Source organism: Amblyraja radiata, chromosome 21, assembly GCF_010909765.2.
Source record: "Amblyraja radiata isolate CabotCenter1 chromosome 21, sAmbRad1.1.pri, whole genome shotgun sequence".
NCBI classification, from domain to species: Eukaryota; Metazoa; Chordata; class Chondrichthyes; order Rajiformes; family Rajidae; genus Amblyraja; species Amblyraja radiata.
The window spans coordinates 36,733,660-36,752,938 of record NC_045976.1 but is presented as its reverse complement, the minus strand read 5'-3'; the positions used below and the strand labels follow the sequence as shown (position 1 = coordinate 36,752,938).

The 19,279-nt window shown below is 46.5% G+C and overlaps 1 protein-coding gene across 7 annotated transcripts in view; it reads right to left on the bottom strand.

Annotated features, from left to right (window-relative positions):
• The window catches only part of plxna4 (plexin A4), a 538,927-nt gene that overhangs the window by 445,697 nt on the left and 73,951 nt on the right, over nucleotides 1–19,279 (bottom strand). The window lies entirely within an intron of this gene.

Sequence of the window (19,279 nt, the reverse complement as noted above, 5' to 3'; positions counted from 1 at the left end):
TCCATTGAACTATAATCACCTGTTCAAAATGACACAAGTTAACATCAAAGTATAACCATTTCAAAATGCAATTCACACATTACATTTGAGATGACTGTCTATTCATTTCATTACAATAATCTAACTATCAATTGATACAACTGCTCAAAATGACAAGTAACTGTTGCATTACTCTTAAAGCATAGTCTCATGGAAACTGAGGATGAGCATGTTCAGATCATGAAAGTTTCAGGATGACGACAATGATTGACACCACCTGTGACACCAATTCGTTACTGATGATTGATCTGACCTTGTGGTATGGGTGTAAGTGGCATCCACAACAACATCTGTAGTGATACAACATGGAGCAGGCATGTGGGCACCATAGAGGTCAAGTAGGAGAAGGAAGAGGAAGAGGAGGAAGACGTGGTCAAAGGAATGGCAGGGGACAAGCACCGCGTTTGAGAGGTGGCCATGGGCCCCGTTTGAGAGGTGGCCATGGGCCCCGTTTGAGAGGTGTGGGGGAACGGGGTCGAGGACAAGGACCAAGACAGCAACGGCAAAGAGTCTCCAATGAGATTAGAGCAATGGTTGTAGATCATGTCATCAATCATGGCATGACAATGATTAAGGCAGCGAGAATGATACAACCAAACCTTAGAAGATCAACCGTGGCCTCAATCATTAGAACTTTCCGCAATGAGAACCGGTAAGTCTTCAGCATGCACTACAGTAAACATTACTGTAGGCTACTCTTACTGTAATTGTCAAATGATTGTACACTGCATGCCAATGTGCAGCACAGAGTAGGTAATGTGACTATGAAAATGTGTTCTACAGTATGATGACATGTTCTTCCTGTCATATTCCCTACAGAATTGAGACTAGACCCAATAGTGGAGGCAGAGGCAGACTCCTCACTGAGGAACAGGAACGGGCTGTGGTCAACATGGTCCGGGCCAGAAATGACATTCGGCTTAGAGAAATCAGACAGAACATCCTGGACGATGAAGATCTCTTCAGGAATGTGGAAGCCATAAGTTTGCCGACCATTGCACGTGTCCTGAAAAGGCACCAGGTGTCCATCAAACAGTTGTACCGTGTGCCTTTTGAAAGAAATGCAGACAGAGTGAAGCAACTGAGGATTGAGTATGTTCAGGTATGTTCAGTTTCATGATGCCTGTTTGTGAAAAATTCCCCATCATTGTACTGTAATCAATACTGTACAGTAATTCTCTTTCCAACATGTCTTTTTGTACATAGAGGGTGGATGGCCCTGGATGCGGATGACAATCATCACAAATTTGTTTTTGTGGATGAGGCAGGCTTCAACCTGGCCAAGACAAGGAGGAGAGGGCGAAATTTAATTGGCCAGCGGGCAACCATACAAGTACCTGCAAGACGTGGGGCCAACATCAGTATGTGTGCGGCGATATCAGAAGATGGTGTGGTAGGGCGTAGATCTCTGATTGGCGCATACAATGCAGAGCTCCTTGTTGCATTTCTTGATGAGCTAACTCTAGTCTGTAGAGCTGTTGGTGTAATTTATGTCATTGTGTGGGACAACGTCAGGTTCCACCACGCTCATCTGGTGCAGGCATGGTTTCAGGCCCATCCACAGCTCCTCACTGTGTACTTGCCCCCATACTCTCCTTTCCTTAACCCCATTGAGGAATTTTTCTCCACATGGAGGTGGAAAGTGTATGATCGGCATCCGCATCAACAAGTGACCCTTCTTCAGGCCATGGACAATGCCTGCGATGACGTTACAGCAGACCAGTGTCAGGCCTGGATTCGCCATGCGCGAAGGTACTTTCCAAGATGTTTGGCAAACGAAAACATCTATGCGGATGTGGATGAGAGCCTGTGGCCCAATCCACAAGACAGGGTTGATGGGGATGACGAGTGATTGTTGATCCTTTGTTTAGCTTTTTTTTCTTACTGTACAGTAGCCAGGTGAGGAACACGGCAGTTTGTTTTGCAGGACTTTTTTTTTGTTTTGTTACAGTAATTGTTGCTTTCATTCAACCTATGTTGTCATTTAGTTTGTATTCATCAATAAATTTCAGCTTTGTTCAATGATTCCACTGTGTCTGTGGTATTCTCTCTACTAATCCTTTTACAGTGACATTACATGTAGCACAGGATGAAACATGTATCACATATTTTGTACTACAATATTTAATGGTTGTACGAACAACTAAACAGTGAAACTATGTGTATGTTGTGTGTGGGTGATCTAAAGAAATGTCCCTATGGTATTTCATGATAAATGAGTTGTTTGAACCAATGATTCTGTGAGTGCAAGCTTTCTTTAAAGATATGAATACACAATGCAATGTTTTGAACGTTGGACAGCCTGTGATACAAGTAGTGACCGTATTGAGTTTTGTATCTTGAGTTGTGAAAAATGACATCAAGGTTCTGAAACTAGTGTCAAAGCGATTGACAAAAACTGTAAGTAGTAGAGGCGTAACTGCACACTCCGACCATCAGCGGCATGGTATACGAGTCCTAAAACCTAGATCAGCTGGCTCAAGAACAGCTTCTTCCCAACCACCATCAGGCTCAACACTAACCTCGATTATCAACTTCAACAGATTGTCTTTGGTTGCACTAAGGTTTGGGGGGAGGGGGGGAGGGGAGGGGGAGGGGGGGTTATACTGCTATTGCAGTTATTAATTTATTGGGTTTGTTTTTCTTTATTATACATGATGTGTGCGTTGTATTTAGTCAAGTCAATAGTGTTTTATTGTCATATGTCCTGAATGGGACAATGATATTCTTCCTTGCTGGCCCATTATGCTGCTGCAAGTAAGAATTTCACTGCTCCGTTGTGGGCACATATGACATTTAAACTCTTGACACTACCTTGATTGTTAAAGATGGTCAACATCTCCATTAGTGCACAGTAGTTCCACAAGGGAGGTAAAGTTTGAAGTTGATGGGCCTCTATCCAGCTTTATGCAGCAATCTATATACCTTGAACAAGAACAACTTGCATTCATCTGGCACAGTTAACACATTAAAAGGTTCCAAGGTGCAACACAGAAGTGTTGTGAGATTGAGCCACATAAAGAGATATTGGGGCAGGTGGCTTGGACAGCTGGGAAGAGTTTAGGACACAAGGAACTGCAGATGCTGGAATCTTGAGCAAGACACAACGTTCTGGAGTAACTCAGCGGGTCAGACAGCATCTGTTTCGGATCGGAAAAAGGGTCGCGACCCAAAATGTTGTTTATCCATTTCCTCCTGCCTGTCTCGCCGAGTTTCTCCGGCACTTTGTGTTTCGCGGAAGATTTTAAGCCTCATAAAGGCGAAAATAACCTAGTAGGTTGTTAGGGGCCAGAGTAATGAATAACTGGACATGGTTTGGGAGATTTGAGAGTGAGGCAGAACAACACAGATAGGAATGAGCAATCTCCCTGGAATGACCAAACTTGAATCATAGGGAGGAACACACCTATCCTGTCAACACCAATGGCTTCTTTACCCCGACAGTCCTTTCAGGTTAGGCAGAGGTTCACTTGCACCTCCTCCAACCTCATCCACTTTATCCGTTGGTCAAGATGTGGACTCTTATACATCGGCGAGACCAAATGCAGACTGGGCGATCGTTTCGCCGAACACCTTCTCTCAGCCCGCCTGAACCTACCTGATCTCCCGGCTGCGAAAGACTTTAATTCTCCTTCCCATTCCTACACAGACCTTTCTGTCCCAGGTCTCCTCCATTGTCAGAGTGAGGCTAAACGCAAATTGGAGGAACAGCATCTCATATTCGCTTGGGCAGCTTACATAGTGGTATGAATGATTGATTTATCTAACCAGGTAGCCCCGGCATTGCCTCTCTCTCTGTCCTCCCCTACCCAAGTCGCACCAGCTTCTCGTTTTCACCCAACAAACAGCTAACAATGGCCTCGTTACTTTTTTGCATACGTTTCATTCATTGGTCTTTATCTCTCCACATCATCAGCTATATCTCTCGTTTCCCTTATCCCGAACCAGTCTGAAGAAGGGTTTCGTCCCGAAATGTCATCCATTCCTTCTCTCCAGAGATGCTGCCTGTCCCACTGAGTTACTCCAGCCTTTTGTGTCTATCTTCGGTTTAATCCAGCATCTGCAGTTCCTTCCTACACTGTTTCTGCTTTGTGTTCAGTTAGCAGCCGACAGATAGGGGATAAAAGTTTAATAGAATCACCAAAGACAAGCAAGTCAGGGGCAAGAAAACAAGAGATTTCAGCCATCATTCAGACTGAGAAAAGTAGAACAATGGAAAAATTGCCATTACTCTGCCCTGCTTCACGGACTGTGGTAGGATTAGGGGATTAGTTATTGAATAGTCTGGGGCTTTTATAGGTGTAATGACAAACAAAGCATGATGTCAAGGCCGCCACAAGTGATGAAGCTTTACATTTCCCCGTGCGGGACGGAAGCATCTTAACTAATGATTTCAGCAGCACTATCAAACGGATGAATAAAGAGCTGGTGGAATTGATGAAATTGAACCAAAACTGACAAGCCGACACCAAGGGAAGACGAGTGTGTGATTGATCAGAGCTGCGAGGGCAGAAAATTGCTGCAATAGCTAGTTGTGTGTGAACTGGGCATCACAGGGCCATGCACAAGACCATCGATCGTTGCAGGACTGATCGCAATCATTTACATTGAAAGATGCAGCCTCCGATATCATTGCAAAACTTCAACTATTAACCCCTTCAGCAAAATCCAGGAAGGTCAATAATAAGTAGCTTCCTCTTTAACAACCACACTGTATGGTGGCACAGAGAGTTGCTGCCTTACAGCGCCAGAGACCCGGGTTCGATCCTGACTATGGGTGCTCTCTGTACAGAGAGTGTACATTCTCCCCGTGACCTGCGTGGGTCTTCTCTGGGATGTCCGGTTTCCTCCCACACTCCAAAGACGTGCAGGTGAGTAGGTCAATCTGCTTCGGTAGGAATTGTGTAAAATGTCCCACGAGTGTAGGAGAGTGCTAGTGTACGGGGTGATCGCTGGTTACCATGGACTCAGTGCATATTCACCCGTCTTTTCTGCATTTATCTCAAAAAATGAAACTACAACTGTGGAAAAATAATACCGGCTGCAGAAAAGATGGGGGAGTATTCTCCTCAGTCAGACAAGGTGCAATCCTACTTCCATTAGCAATACCCCAAAAGCGTGGCACAGCAGTGCTAACTGGTAGAGGCATTGCCTCAGAGTGGCAGAGACCTGGGAAATAGCATTCTGCGTGATCACACATGCACGCAAACACAGTGGGCTTGTATACATCAGCGACGAGCTAATAACATCGCATGTCAGAGCCTGAGGAGCTACGTAGAGAATGTTACATTGAACCCTCTCTTCCTGCACGCATCATGTGTACAAAATCACGAGAGGAATAGATCAAGGGAGTTAGATGACAGATGGCACAATGGGCTAAGTGTTCGGCTGGCAACCGGAAGGTAGCCGGTTCGAATCCCGCTTGGAGTGCATACTGTCGTTGTGTCCTTGGGCAAGACACTTCACCCACCTTTGCCTGTGTGTGAATGTGTGTGATTGATTGGTGGTGGTCGGAGGGGCCGTAGGCGCAGATTGGCAGCCACGCTTCCATCAGTCTGCCCCAGGGCAGCTGTGGCTACAAAAGTAGCTTACCACCACCGAGTGTGACTGAGGAGTGAATGAATAATGCGATGTAAAGCGCCTTGAGTATTAGAAAGGCGCTATATAAATCCCATCCATTATTATTATTATAGATGTGACCCTTGTGGCTAAAGGGATCAGGGGGTATGGAGAGAAGGCAGGTACGGGATACAGAGTTGGATGATCAGCCATGATCATATTGAATGGTGGTGCAGGCTTCGAAGGGCCGAATGGCCTACTCCTGCACCTATTTTCTATGTTTCTATGTTTCTATCAAGTAGATGCAAGTTGGGCCGGACTTAAACTGGACTTTAGAAAAATGAGGGTGGACTTCATTGAAACATACAGAATAGTGAAAGGCTTGGATAGAGTGGATGTGGAGAGGATGTTTCCAAGAGTGGGAGAGTCTAGAACTAGAGGTCATAGCCTCAGAATTAAAGGACGTTCTTTTAGGAAGAAGAGGAGAAATGTCTTTCGTCGGAGGGTGGTGAATCTGCAGAATTCTTTGTCACATAAGCCTGTAGAGGCGGAGTAGACTTGATGGGCCAAATGCCCAATTCTACTCCTATTCCTCATGACCTTATGAAGGGCCTGTTTCCACACTGTATGGCTGTGACTCTACATCGAGTGCCATTGGTGTGAGAGGCAACAGAAGTCCCACCAGTAGCAGTGATAAACAAACTAGAGGTCAAAGGGAATCTATTCCCAAATTTAAACACATGGGATCATTATTTTATCCAAAAAGATGATAGACGTAGGGAAAAGAGGAGGATGGATAATGTGCAGGCAGATGAGATTAGTTTATACTGGCATCACATTCAGCACAGACATCGTGGGCCGAAGGGCCTGTTCCTGTGCTGTATTGTTCTATGTCCAAAGGGCAGAGAAAGAAACAAAGAAAGGAGAGCAAATAGCAAATACATTTTAATAAGTTAGGGAGTCAAGTCAGTGGAGATAGACACAAAACGCTGGAGTAACTCAGCGGGTCAGGCAGCATCTCTGGAGAAAAGGAATAGGTGATGTTTCGGGTCGAGAACCTCCTTCAGACTTGCCCCTGTCCCACTTAGGAAACCTGAACGGAAACCTCTGGAGACTTTGCGCCCCGCCCAAGGTTTCCGAGCGGTTCACGGAGGTTTTTGTCAGTCTCCCTACCTGCTTGCACTACCTGCAACCTCCGGCAACCACCTGCAACCTCCGGGAACCGCACGGAAACCTTGGGTGGGGTGCAAAGTCTCCAGAGGTTTCCGATCAGGTTTCCTAAGTGGGACATGGGGCATTAATCAGCGGTGTTTAATTGGGCTATGTATTGGCAACAGAGCAACAAACATGATTATGCAGCAGCATAATATGCATGTTAATGCAGTACATATGGTTAATATATAATAAATAAAAACTCAATACATTAATGACCACAATACCGGTGCAAATATAAACTATCAACCCCCCAAATTCACTCGTGCAAAGGAAAATTAGCATTTTCAATTCCATGGGCCAACATCGATTCAAAAGCAAGGCAGGAATGCATTCATTTTTCAAATAGATTGTCTTGGTTTTCTTTATACTGGCACGAAGGGCAACAAAATATTGTATTCTTAAAACGACGCTGTACATTTCTCTGTAAGATCTGGGATGAAAACTACTGCTGCTCAGGGAGGTTGTTAAAAGAGGATTTGGAAACAGGCAAGTCCCCAGGTGACTGTGAAATGCTCAGAAGATCTGCCTAACCTGGTAAACAAGGACTAGAGGTCACAGCCTCAGAATTAATGGGCGTTCTTTTAGGAAGGAGATGAGGAGAAATTTCTTTAGTCAGAGGGTAGTGAATATGTGGAATTCTTTGCCACAGGAAGCTGTAGGGGCCAAGACAGTGGATATTTTTAAGGCAGTGATAGATAGATTCTTGATTCGTACAGGTGTCGGAGGTTATGGGGAGAAGGCAGGAGAATGGGGTTAGGCGGGAGAGATAGATCGGCCATGATTGAATCGCGGAGTAGACGACGGGCCGAATGGCCTAATTCTACTCCTATCACTTATGACCTTATGGACTAATGACAAGTAGGAATGGGATCGAGAGAGCATGACGACACTGCATTCTGGCCTTCTCTCCTCTATAACACACAACCACTAGCATGAGCAGGCTAACTGGGCAGCACAGTGCCTCAGCTGGTGGTGTTGCTGTCTCACAATGCCACAGACCTGGGTTCGACCGTGACATCTGGTGCTGCCTGACCAAAAATTGCACGCTCTCTCTGTGACCGCGTGCGTGGGTTTCCTCCAGGTGCTCCAGTCTCCCGTCGCACGTGTGGCTTTGTAGGTTAAATGGCCTCTGTATCATGGTATATGGACACATTTATCTGTTTTGTAGTAAATGCCTACTATTTTCTGTGCGCTTAAGCAAAGCAAGAATTTCATTGTCCTATACAGGGACACATGACAATAAACTCACTTGAACTTGAACTCTGTAAAATTGTCCCTAGTGTGCAGGGAGTGGACGAGAAAGTGGGATAACATAGAACTACTGTGAACGGGCGGTCAATGGTGGGCGTGGACTCAGAGGGCCGAAGGGCCTGTTTCCACGGGTATTCTAACGCTTAGAAAAACTAGGTGTCACTACTGACATCAGTATTGAAGACAAAGAGCTCATTGAACACTAACAATAACCAACTGGCTGGCTTCTGTCAAATCTCTCGCTCCTTAAAAGCATAATACTAGAGTGTCTGTGGAATTCTCTGCCTCAGAGGGCGGTGGAGGCAGGTTCTCTGGATACTTTCAAGAGAGAGCTAGGGCTCTTAAAAATAGCGGAGTCAGGGGATATGGGGAGAAGGCAGGAACGGGGTACTGATTGGGGATGATCAGCCATGATCACATTGAATGGCGGTGCTGGCTCGAAGGGCCGAACGGCCTACTCCTGCACCTATTGTCTATTGTCTAGAGAGGGACAAAAAGAGTTTAAATCTTGTATATAAAATTATGAGAGGCATAGATAGGGTAGACATTCAAAACCTTTCTCCCAGGGTGGAAATATCCAACACTAGAGGGCACAAGGTGAGCCGGGGGATGGGGGGGGGGGGGGGGGGGGGGGACGTTTAATGGAGATGTGGGGGGGCAAGTTTTGTTTTTAAAGAGAGTGGTGGGGGCATGGAACACGTTGCCAGGAATGGTGGTGGAGGCAGATATTGGCGTTTATAGACAATAGGTGCAGGAGTAGGCCATTCGGCCCTTCGAGCCAGCATCGCCATTCAATGTGATCATGGCTGATCATCCCCAATCAGTACCCCGTTCCTGCCTTCTCCCCATATCCCCTGACTCCGCTATGTCTTGGATAGGCACATGAGAGTGCATGGAATAGAGGGATCTGGATCATGTACAGGCAGACAAAGTCAGAGAGTCAGAGTCATACAACGTGGAAAGAGACCCTTCGGCCCAACTTTCCCACACTGACCAACATGTCCCATCTGCCTTAGTTCCACCTGCCTGCATTTGGCCCACATCCCTCTAAACTTGTCCATTCCACGTACCTATCCAATTGTTTCTTAAACGTAGCGATTGTGCCTGCCTCAACTACCTCCTCCGGCAACTCATTCCATATAGCCACCGCCGTTGGTGTGAAACAGCTAAACAGATGAGATCAGTTTAGCGAGGCATTGTGTTCGGCAGAAACATTGTAGGCCGTTCCTGTGCTGTGCTCTGTTCTCTCTAGTGGGAGGGCATATACACATGAGAAACAGTATAATGTTATCCATAAATGCCCAGATCAATAGTGGGCGTGAGGAAGAAACTGAAGTGGTATCCAGGTGCATGAGAGGGAGAGGCTTGAACCACCCAAAACAGTGGTGGTGTGGCAGGGGAACACAGGCATTTCAAACACACAGAAGGCAGAGATTGTGATCAGGTGTGAGCAGGCATGGGCTTTGGGCTCAACTCTGGATAAGACTGGAGTTCCTCGTGGATAACTCAGTGGCGAGACTTGCCCATGAAGGACGGGCGTCTACAAGTTACAACAAAGGACTCGGAACTCATGGGCAGAGCTTACAAGAGGAAAGTGTTACAGTGGGTGGAGAACCACGCCACAAGTGCCAACGCCAGTCCCGTGAAGCCTCCAAAAATATCCCATGGCAAGAGAAGCCCAACGGTGGGCTGGAGAAGGGTCTCGACCCGAAAGGTCACCAATTCCTTCTCTCCAGAGATGCTGCCTGGCCCGCTGAGTTACTCCAGCTTCATGCGTCAGTCATCAGCAGTTTCTCACAAGTGGGTTGAGCGGAAACAAAAATGTCATTACCCGAAGGTTCAGTGGTGCACAGAGGAGAGCGGGAAGTGGAAGCAACTTTGCTGATCGGAGCCACGTTTAATAAAGTGATGAGCTGAAGGGGTTAACAGCTTTGTGTGTTCACACTGCAGCGGCTTAAAACAAACAAATCCCAGGAGCTCAAACAGATCCTCTCACTGTCCCTCGCCTGTAATAAAGGCTCTGGGTTGCGGGTGCAGGCGTCAATGGGAAACGCAAACATGGGCGATATTTGAAGCTCTTGCCGAGGCTCAAATTAATAACTGGCAAGGGGACCTTTCGTAGAAACACTCAGGCCCATTTGTTTTAATTCATGTCGTTGTACTTAGGCCTTCAGCGGGTCAAAGGTCAGGGGGTTTGCTGCTGCAATGCAGACATTGGATTTTCAATCAGTTAATAGCGAACACACACACTCGCGCATGCACACTCGCGCACAAAGTCTCACACACACTCTTGCACAATAACTCACACACGCCAGCACTCTCACATGCCCACACTCTCACATGCCCACCAGCACTCACACTCACTCACACCCGCACTCTCACGCACCCTCACACCCGCACACTCCCACCCACTCGCATTCACACACTCACGCTCTCACGCACTTGCATTCTCACTCACACATTGGCACTCTCACTCACACACAAAACACACTCACGCACATTGAAGGTGGCACGGTGTTGCAGCGCTAGAGTTGCTGCCTTACAGAGCCAGAGACCAGGGTTCGATCCTGACAACAGGCACTGTCTGTATGGAGTAATCTTGTCATAGGGTCATATAGCGTGGAAACAGACCCTTTGGCCCAAAGAGTCTGTGCTGACCAGCGATACCCGCTTGCTATAAATGTAAATTGTCCTTAGTATGTGTAGGATAGTGTTAGTGTACGGGGATCACTGGTCAGCACAGACTCGGTGGGCCGAAGGGTCTGTTTCCGCGCTATATACTATAGGGTAGTGTTAATGTGTGGAGATCGTTGGTCAGTGTGGACTCGGTGGGCCGAAGGGCCTGTTTCCGTGCTGTATCTCTACTCTAAACTAACCAACACCTACCCAGTGTTGGAGGGGGAGCAGAGAAACCAGGTTACTCTAACTAGCCACAGTAATGACAACCACATAAATCCCTCGTGCCCAGTACACCGCTCACACCCACTGCCCCAGAGTGCTGTTTATGTATCATTTCTGAACTGTGCTTTGGGAGGAAGAGGCTGGAGATGGGAGGAACTTATCAACTTCCTACTCAATTCCCTCATTCCATTTATCAATTCTGTCCAATTTTATTTTTAGCCACAGCATCTAAGATTGCAGTCTTCCCTTCATCAACCTGGGGATGCATTCAAAAGATTCATGCTTTAAAACTACTGCCAGCCACACAGCCAACCTTGCTGATTAAAGTGTCTGAAGATGGAAACAACATCTACCCAATTTTGAGGTCTCCATGGTAACCATTTGAGACCACTGCAAAACTCACAGAACATCACAGTTTTGAACGGATGCCATCATTTTTTACCTCCATCAGCAATTTATTGGGAAAAAAAAAAAATGTCCAAAGACTTTAAACGTCAATTTATTTTTCCATTATTTCCTCTGTGGCTCAGTTGTGAGCAGGGACCACCCACTGCCTGTGAATTGGAAATGCTGGCGACATCCCCCGAAAGACACAAAGTGCTGGAGTAACTCAGCGGGTCAGGAAGCATCTCTGGAGATTATTGGTGGCTGACGTTTTTTGGTCGGGACCCTTGTTCGGGCTGACACCAGTGTGAACTGTCACTTTGTCCAAGGGCATTGTCATCCCGAGGAGATGTTAAATTGAGATCCTTAGGACCTGGGAAGCAATCATTGCCCGCAAGCTCTCTTTCGTGATGAAATTCCGGGCAGTCGTAGAGTGATACAGTGTGGTAACAGGCCCAACTTACCCACACCGGCCAACATACCCCAGCTACACTAGTCACATCTGCCTGCGCTTGGTCCATATCCCGCCAAACCTGTCCTATACATGTACCAGTCTAATAGTTTCTTAAACGTTGGGATAGTCCCAGCCTCAACTGCCTCCTCTGGCAGCTAGTTCCGTACACCCACCAACCTTTGTGTGAAAAAGTTACCCCTCGGATTTCTATTAAATCTTTTCCCGTTCACCTTGAACCTATGTCCTCTGGTCCTCAATTCCCCTACTCTGGGCAAGAGGGTCTGTGCATCTACCCTATCTATTCTTCCCATGTCGCAAATCTTATTCAAAACACAAAGTGCTGAGGTAACTCGGCAGGTCAGGCAGTATCCCTGGAGGAAATGGATAGATGACATTTTGGATCAGGATCCATCTCCAGACAGTCTGACAAAGGTTCCCGACCAGAAACATCATGGATCCATGTCCTCCAGAGATTCTGTCTTATGGGGCTGTCCCACTGTACGTGCTAATTCAAGAGTTCTCCCGAGTTTCCCCTGATTCAAACTCGGAGAATTACGGTAATGGCCGCTCGGAGGTACTCGGGGCTCTCGTGGACATGTTGAAAAATCTTCACGAGTCTTCACGAGCTTACCGCATTTCCCGAGTACCTGCCGTTAGCGTTACGAGCCGCTAAGGGACGTCCCCGAGCTCCGACGTACCCGCAACGTGCATTCTACGTGCTTACGAGTTTGATTTTTTTTAAACTTGGGAGAGTTCTTGAATTACCTCGTACTGTGGGACAGCCCCATTAGCATCTGAGTTATTCCAGCACTTTGTGTTTTGCTCCAGATTCCAGCATTTGTAACTCCACTAATCTACTTGTCTACCCAAATCTGTGCCTCTCATAAATGTTTATATTTCCATAAAAGGCTCCTCTCAACCTCCGACATTCCAGTGAAAATAATCCAAGTCTCTTCAACCTCCCCCTGCAGCCAAAACCTTCCAGGCAGCATTTGGGTAAACCTCCTCTTCACCCTCTCCAAATCCTTCCTGTAATCTCCACACCTTTGCATGTAGTGGAGCAACCAGATATTTTGCCAGGTATATTATTTCCCGGGAAAATAAAAAGGCATTGCGTAAATCATAAATTATAAATTCAGGTGCAACTTTAAGATAAAGATTTAAAAAATGATTGTGGAACACTAATCACCATAGACTCTGACTGGTTTTGACATAAAAAGATGTAGACAAATGGAATTATTCATTTGCAATCTAACAAACTCCTCATTCCACGGAATTATTGAACACCCAGCCGCCACTCTTTCCCAGTGAAAACTGGATAGTTTAAATCAGATTTGGTTGCAGTCACCACAGAGATTGAGCACTCATTCTCTATACATTGAATTCTCCCAATTTGGCTAGCCCGTGCTGTCTCCTCCCCTTCCTTAACCCTCTAGCTGTCTCCTCCCACCCTCCCATCCGCCCGCCCTCGGGCTCCTCCTCCTCCTCCCCTTTTCCTTCTTTCTTTCCCCACCCCCCATCAGTCTGAAGAAGGGTTTCGGCCCGAAACGTCGCCTATTTCCTTCGCTCCATAGATGCTGCTGCACCCGCTGAGTTTCCACAGCAATTTTGTGTACCTTCGATATTCCAGCATCTGCAGTTCCCTTTTGAACACTCATTCTCTATACGTTGGGTTGTTCCAAGCCACAGTTCATTCTTCCAGCAGTGTCTCAGATTCAGGTTCATGTAGCCAAATGGCTCAAGGCTGCAGATTTCTGCTTCTCCCTCCCACCCGCCAGTCTCTATAGGGCAGACAACTCATTGTGGCGGAGGCTAGCCAGTCGGCCGCTCGGCTCCGAGGGTTTGTTTATGCCGCAGCGTGCGGGCAGCAACGGTTGTCATCGTGTCGGGGTGGCATCGAGAGCGCCCCGTTGCCGTGCCGATGTCTCCAGAACCAATTGATCGGACATTGATTGGACATTGCGCATCCGTCCACGTGCTGTGTGGAGGAGAGGGACAGAGGAGCAGCCTCGTTCATGCCGTGCGCTCGTTACAGTGATGGCTCAATTAACACCGGCTCTGCTTGTGCTGGCTCTCCACCTGAGCCACTCTCGACCGAGTGGATCGGTTTCCCCTGTGGTGCTGGCTATGCCGGGCTGTTAGTTGCAGCTCTGAGCTTCCTGGCAACAACAACCCTTAAGGGGCTGTCCCACTTGGGCGACCTAATCCGCGAGTTCTGGCGAGTTTGCCCTCGACTGATACTCACAGCATGGTCGACGCAAGGTCGTAGGAGGTCTTCGTAACTCTCCTTCATGCTCGAGAGTGGTCTCTGCGTACCCGAGGCCTCAGCTAGGTCCCGGCGGTTTTTTTCCAATATGTTAAAAAATGCCCGCGAGTAAAAAAAAAGTCGCCATAGAAAAATCGCTACAATTTTTACTCGTAGGTTTTGTCGTAGTAGGTCGGCATGTTAGTCTTAGGTAATCAAGAGTAGTCGAAGGTAGTCGTAGATAGTCTTCATCATAGTCGAATGGAGGTTGAAGGAGGTCGTCTTCACTCTCCACTATTCAGGGTCCAATTTTCCCGACGTTAGTCGTAGCTAGTCAAAGCTGGTCTTCTACATAGTCAAAGGAGGTCTTCAACATGTCATTTTTTTCAAACTCTTCTAAACTCGCCAATTAGGTTGCCCAAGTGGGACAGCCCCTTTAGTATTCTCCTCGGCTGGGCAAGGCACAGGCTAAATGCATGACCCAGTATGCTCAAAGTCATAAGGTTATAAGGGATAGGAGTACAATTAGGCCATTTGGCCCATCAGGTATTCTCCGCCATTCAATCATGGCTGATCTATATCTCCCTCGCAACCCCATTCTTCTGCCTTCTCACCCATAACCTCTGACACCCCTGTCTGTAACCCTGAAACCACTCCAAAGTGTCCAAAGTTTAAGAAGGAACTGCAGATGCTGGAAAATGACTACCAAAATTGACTACCAAAGTGTCCAAAGCTCAGATAAACTTCACGGGGTGGAAGATTGCAATCTTCACGTGGTCCACCCCGTTTTGACGAATGCAATCAACCCGGCGTGCACAATGAAATAAGATCAAATAGAACATGTTCTCCGACAACTTTAGGCTGTGCACGCCATACGCAAGAAGAAGAAGATAAACTTCATAAAAACTAAGTGCGGCACAGTGGCGCAGCGGTAGAGTTGCTGCCTTACAACGCCAGAGACTTGGGTTCGATCCAGACTACGGGTGCTGAATGTATGGAGTTTTGTACATTCCCCCTGTGACCACGTGGGTTTTCTCCGGGTGCTCCGGTTTCCTCCCACATTCCATGGATGTACAGGTTTTGTGTGTCAATTGACTTCTGTAAATTGTAACTTGTCTCCAGTGCGTAGGATAGTGTTGATGTACGGGATGACCATTGGTCGGCGCAGACTCAGGAGGCCGAAGGGCCTGTTTCCACGCTGTATCGCTGCAGTCTAAAGCACCAGAGTTTTGGGATCAATGCCAGGGGGCAGCATGGTAGGCTTGGTGGGGTGCACTCAAAAGTTCCACCATAAAGATTCAAGTTCCACACCCGAGACTGGAGTGCAGAATGCAGCCCCACACAACTGGCATTGGTACAGTGGAGTGCTGTACCCTGCCTGTTGTCTTTGGAAGCATTATATTCAAGGCCATGTATGTGTGAGAGCTTAGCAGGGGGCCTCTCACCTCTGTAGTGAGCAATATTACTCCCTCATAAAAAGCCCAAGGGATGAAGTGCAGGGATGGGAGGTCCAGTTTAATTTATTGTTACGTGTCCGGAGTTACAGTGAAAAACTTTTGTTGCGTGCCAACTATCCAGCGGAAAGACAATACATGATTACAATCGAGCCATTCAATAATGGGAAAAAAGCTCATACTTAAATTCTGGAAAAATGCGCCCACACCAACAATAAAAATGTGGACATCAAATATGTTTGAAACATTACATCTGGAAGAGATGAGATTCCTCTTAGCAGGTAAAGCAGACCAATTCCAAAAGACGTGGTCTACGTTTATGGACCTATTACAAGCATGAGGTGCAATAGTAATTTTAAAAATAAATAAATAAATAAGTGGTATCAGGACCTGGCAATGGGAGGTAAAACAACAAAAACAGACTTGGTTGGTAGTCCCCTTTCTGCGGAGTTTAATGTTATAATAGAGCGATTGTCCCAACTTTCTTTTTCTTTCTTTTCTAGGGTCTACTTTCTTACTTTACTTCCTTCTCTAACTTCTTTTCTAAGGGGCTTTCTTTTCCCTTGCGCACTTTCTTTACTTTCCTTACTTCTATCTTTTTCTTAAAGCTCAAAAAAATGAAGCGGTACAAAAAATGTATTAAGATATATGTGTTGTGTATTATTGTAATTTACCGTACTTCTAATAAAAATAATTAAATAAAATTTAAAAAAAACACAATCGAGCCATTACATAGACATGATAAGGGAATAACGTTTAGTGCAAGATAAAGCCAGTAAAGTTATTTGGCCCATAGTCTACTCTGCTATTCAATCATGGCTGATCTATCTCTCCCCCCTAACCCCATTCACCTGCCATCTCCACATAACCCCTGACACCGTACTAATCAAGAATCTATTTATCTCTGCCTTAAAATATATCCATTGGCTTGGTCTCCACAGCCGTCTGTGGCAAAGAATTCCACAGATTCACCACGCTTTGACAAAATAAACTCCTCATCTCCTTTCTAAAGGCACGTCCTTTTATTCTGAGGATATCGTCGACTCCATTCGGGTCTATTTTCCAGCTTTTTTGATGAATATTTACCATCTATTGGTATCAACCCATCATTAACACGGAGCTGTCTGTGGGGGATGAAGAAGGGTCCCAACGCAGTAACGTCGCCCATCCATGTGTTTCCCAAGATGCTGCCCGACTCGCTGAGTTAGCCCAGCGTATTTGTGTCTTTGGCATTGTGTGTAAATCGGGTTGCTGCCTTTCGGAAACGAATGACAAAACCTCAAATAACGAGCTGCCGATGACAAATATCTTGGGAGGAGCTGATCTTTTGAATCCCATCCAGCCTCAAATAACGGCAACACTGCCTAGAGTGGCCAAGTGTGTTGCTCCATAGACTATGTCAAATTAAAACAATGTGCGGCTCACCTCCCTTAATAACAAGTGCATAAGTCATGTTTATTTGATTTCTTTTCCTATGCGGAGGTTATTAAAGTGAGCTGGCGCTGCTTCCCAGCGCCAAGCCGGCCGAGGGTTTGATGACGGGGACCATCCTTCCCTCTGAGGAAGGCGGCTGATCACTTACAGTTCACTGGGCTGTCACAGATCACCATTAACAGGCCGCAAATTACACATTTCATATTACGCTCGTATTAAGCAACTACTCAGCAAGTCTTTGCTGTCAACCTCAAGAAACAACTTGCAAGGAATGCGCACGGAATATTAACACCCCGGAATCGCTTGATCTTCTGCAAATGCGAAAGGGAGCATAATGCTTTCCCGTCTCTGCAGCTGCCAGTTCTGTCCGCACACAGACCCAGAAACACATACATTCATACTCAAGACGCACAGAGGGTGGAACGGGGCTGCCAGAGGAGGTAGTCGGGGCAGGGACCACGACAATGTTTAAAAGGCGCTTGGACAGGTACATGGATAGGAAAGATTTAGAAGGTTAGGTGCCACACATGTTCAAGTTCAAGTGAGTTTATTGTCATGTGTCCCTGATAGGACAATGAATTTCTTGCTTTGCTTCAGCACACAGAACATAGTAGGCATTTACTACAAAACAGATCAGTGTGTCCATATACTATAATATAAATATATACACACATGAATAAATAAACTGATAAAGTGCAAATAACAGATAATTGGTTATTAATAATCAGAGTTTTGTCCGAGCCAGGTTTAATAGCCTGATGGCTGTGGAGAAGTAGCTATTCCTGAACCTGGTTGTTGCAGTCTTCAGGCTCCTGTACCTTCTACCTGAAAGTAGCAGGGAGATGAGTGTGTGGCCAGGATGGTGTGGGTCTTTGATGATACTGCCAGCCTTTTTGAGGCAGCGACTGCGATAAATCCCCTCGATGGAAGGGAGGTCAGAGCCGATGATGGACTGGGCAGTGTTTATTACTTTTTGTAGTCTCTTCCTCTCCAGGGCGCTCAAGTTGCCGAACCAAGCCACGATGCAACCGGTCAGCATGCTCTTGACTGTGCACCTGTAGAAGTTAGAGAGAGTCCTCCTTGACAAACCGACTCTCCGTAATCTGGAATGTGGGAGGAAACTGGATCACCTGGGAAAAACCCATGCATTTACAGGGGGAACATACAGTCAACGTGCAAACTCCACAGAGGCAGCACCCGAGGTCGGGATCGAACCCGGGACACTGGGCCTGAGAGTCCAGTGAACACATCCATTGCATTTATTCCTCTTCTTAAAAACACAGCCCTTGGGCTTGTTACAATTAACAGTTGATTGAAATTTTAGTTTAGTTTAGTTTAGAGATACAGCTCAGTAACAGGCCCTTCGGCCCACCTAGTCCGCACCGACCAGCGATCCCCGCACATTAACACTACCCTACACACACTAGGGACAATTTTACATTTATACCAAGCCAATTAACCTACACACCTGTACGTCTTTGGAGTGTGGGAGGAAATCGAAAAGCTCGGAGAAAACCCACGCAAGCCACGGGGGAAATATACAAACTCCGTACAGGCAGCACCTGTAGTCAGGATCGAACCCGGGTCTCTGGCGCTGTGAGACAGCAACTACCGCTGTGCAACCGTGCCGCCCTTTGACGAGCACATTTCAGTCCCGTGATTGAAACCCACTCTGATTTTTCATATGTTTTGACATTGCAAGTACCAATTGATGCGAGGATTGGAGAGACTATCCTATCTGTCATTCTGCTTATGCTTCGAAACTTGATGGTTGCAGCATGCTGTTTGTGAGTTAGATGCGCATTGCGGGAGACCTCAACTTACAAAGAGCCACGCGCTTGGCAGAAAGTTAGCAGGAACGGGGGATCTCGATATTACACAAACACGTCTCAAAAAGAAAATGACCCCTGATGGGAGCTTGATATAGATTCAGACCAACTGGGTGCCAAAGACAAGATCCCAAAGCCAAGGTTTAATTAAAGTATTCAACAAGTAGAGCAGTTTTTAATTAGTTTCTAGCAGAAATAACCTACCACAATTATTGAAGAAAATATAGATTCACAGCACGGATCTTCTGCAAATATTATATCCAGCCTCAAATGGCCACGTGGGTTTCAGAAAGTATATAGATCAGGGGGCCTGGAATGTGATGCCAGGGGTAGTGGTGGAGGCAGATATGATAGGGGTGTTTCAGAGGCTTTTGGAGAGGAAGGGTATGGGATTATGTACAGGCACATGAATAGACAACAGGTGCAGGGGTAGGCCATTCGGCCCTTCGAGCCAGCACCACCATACAATGTGATCATGGCTGATCATCCCCAATCAGTGCCCCGTTCCTGCCTT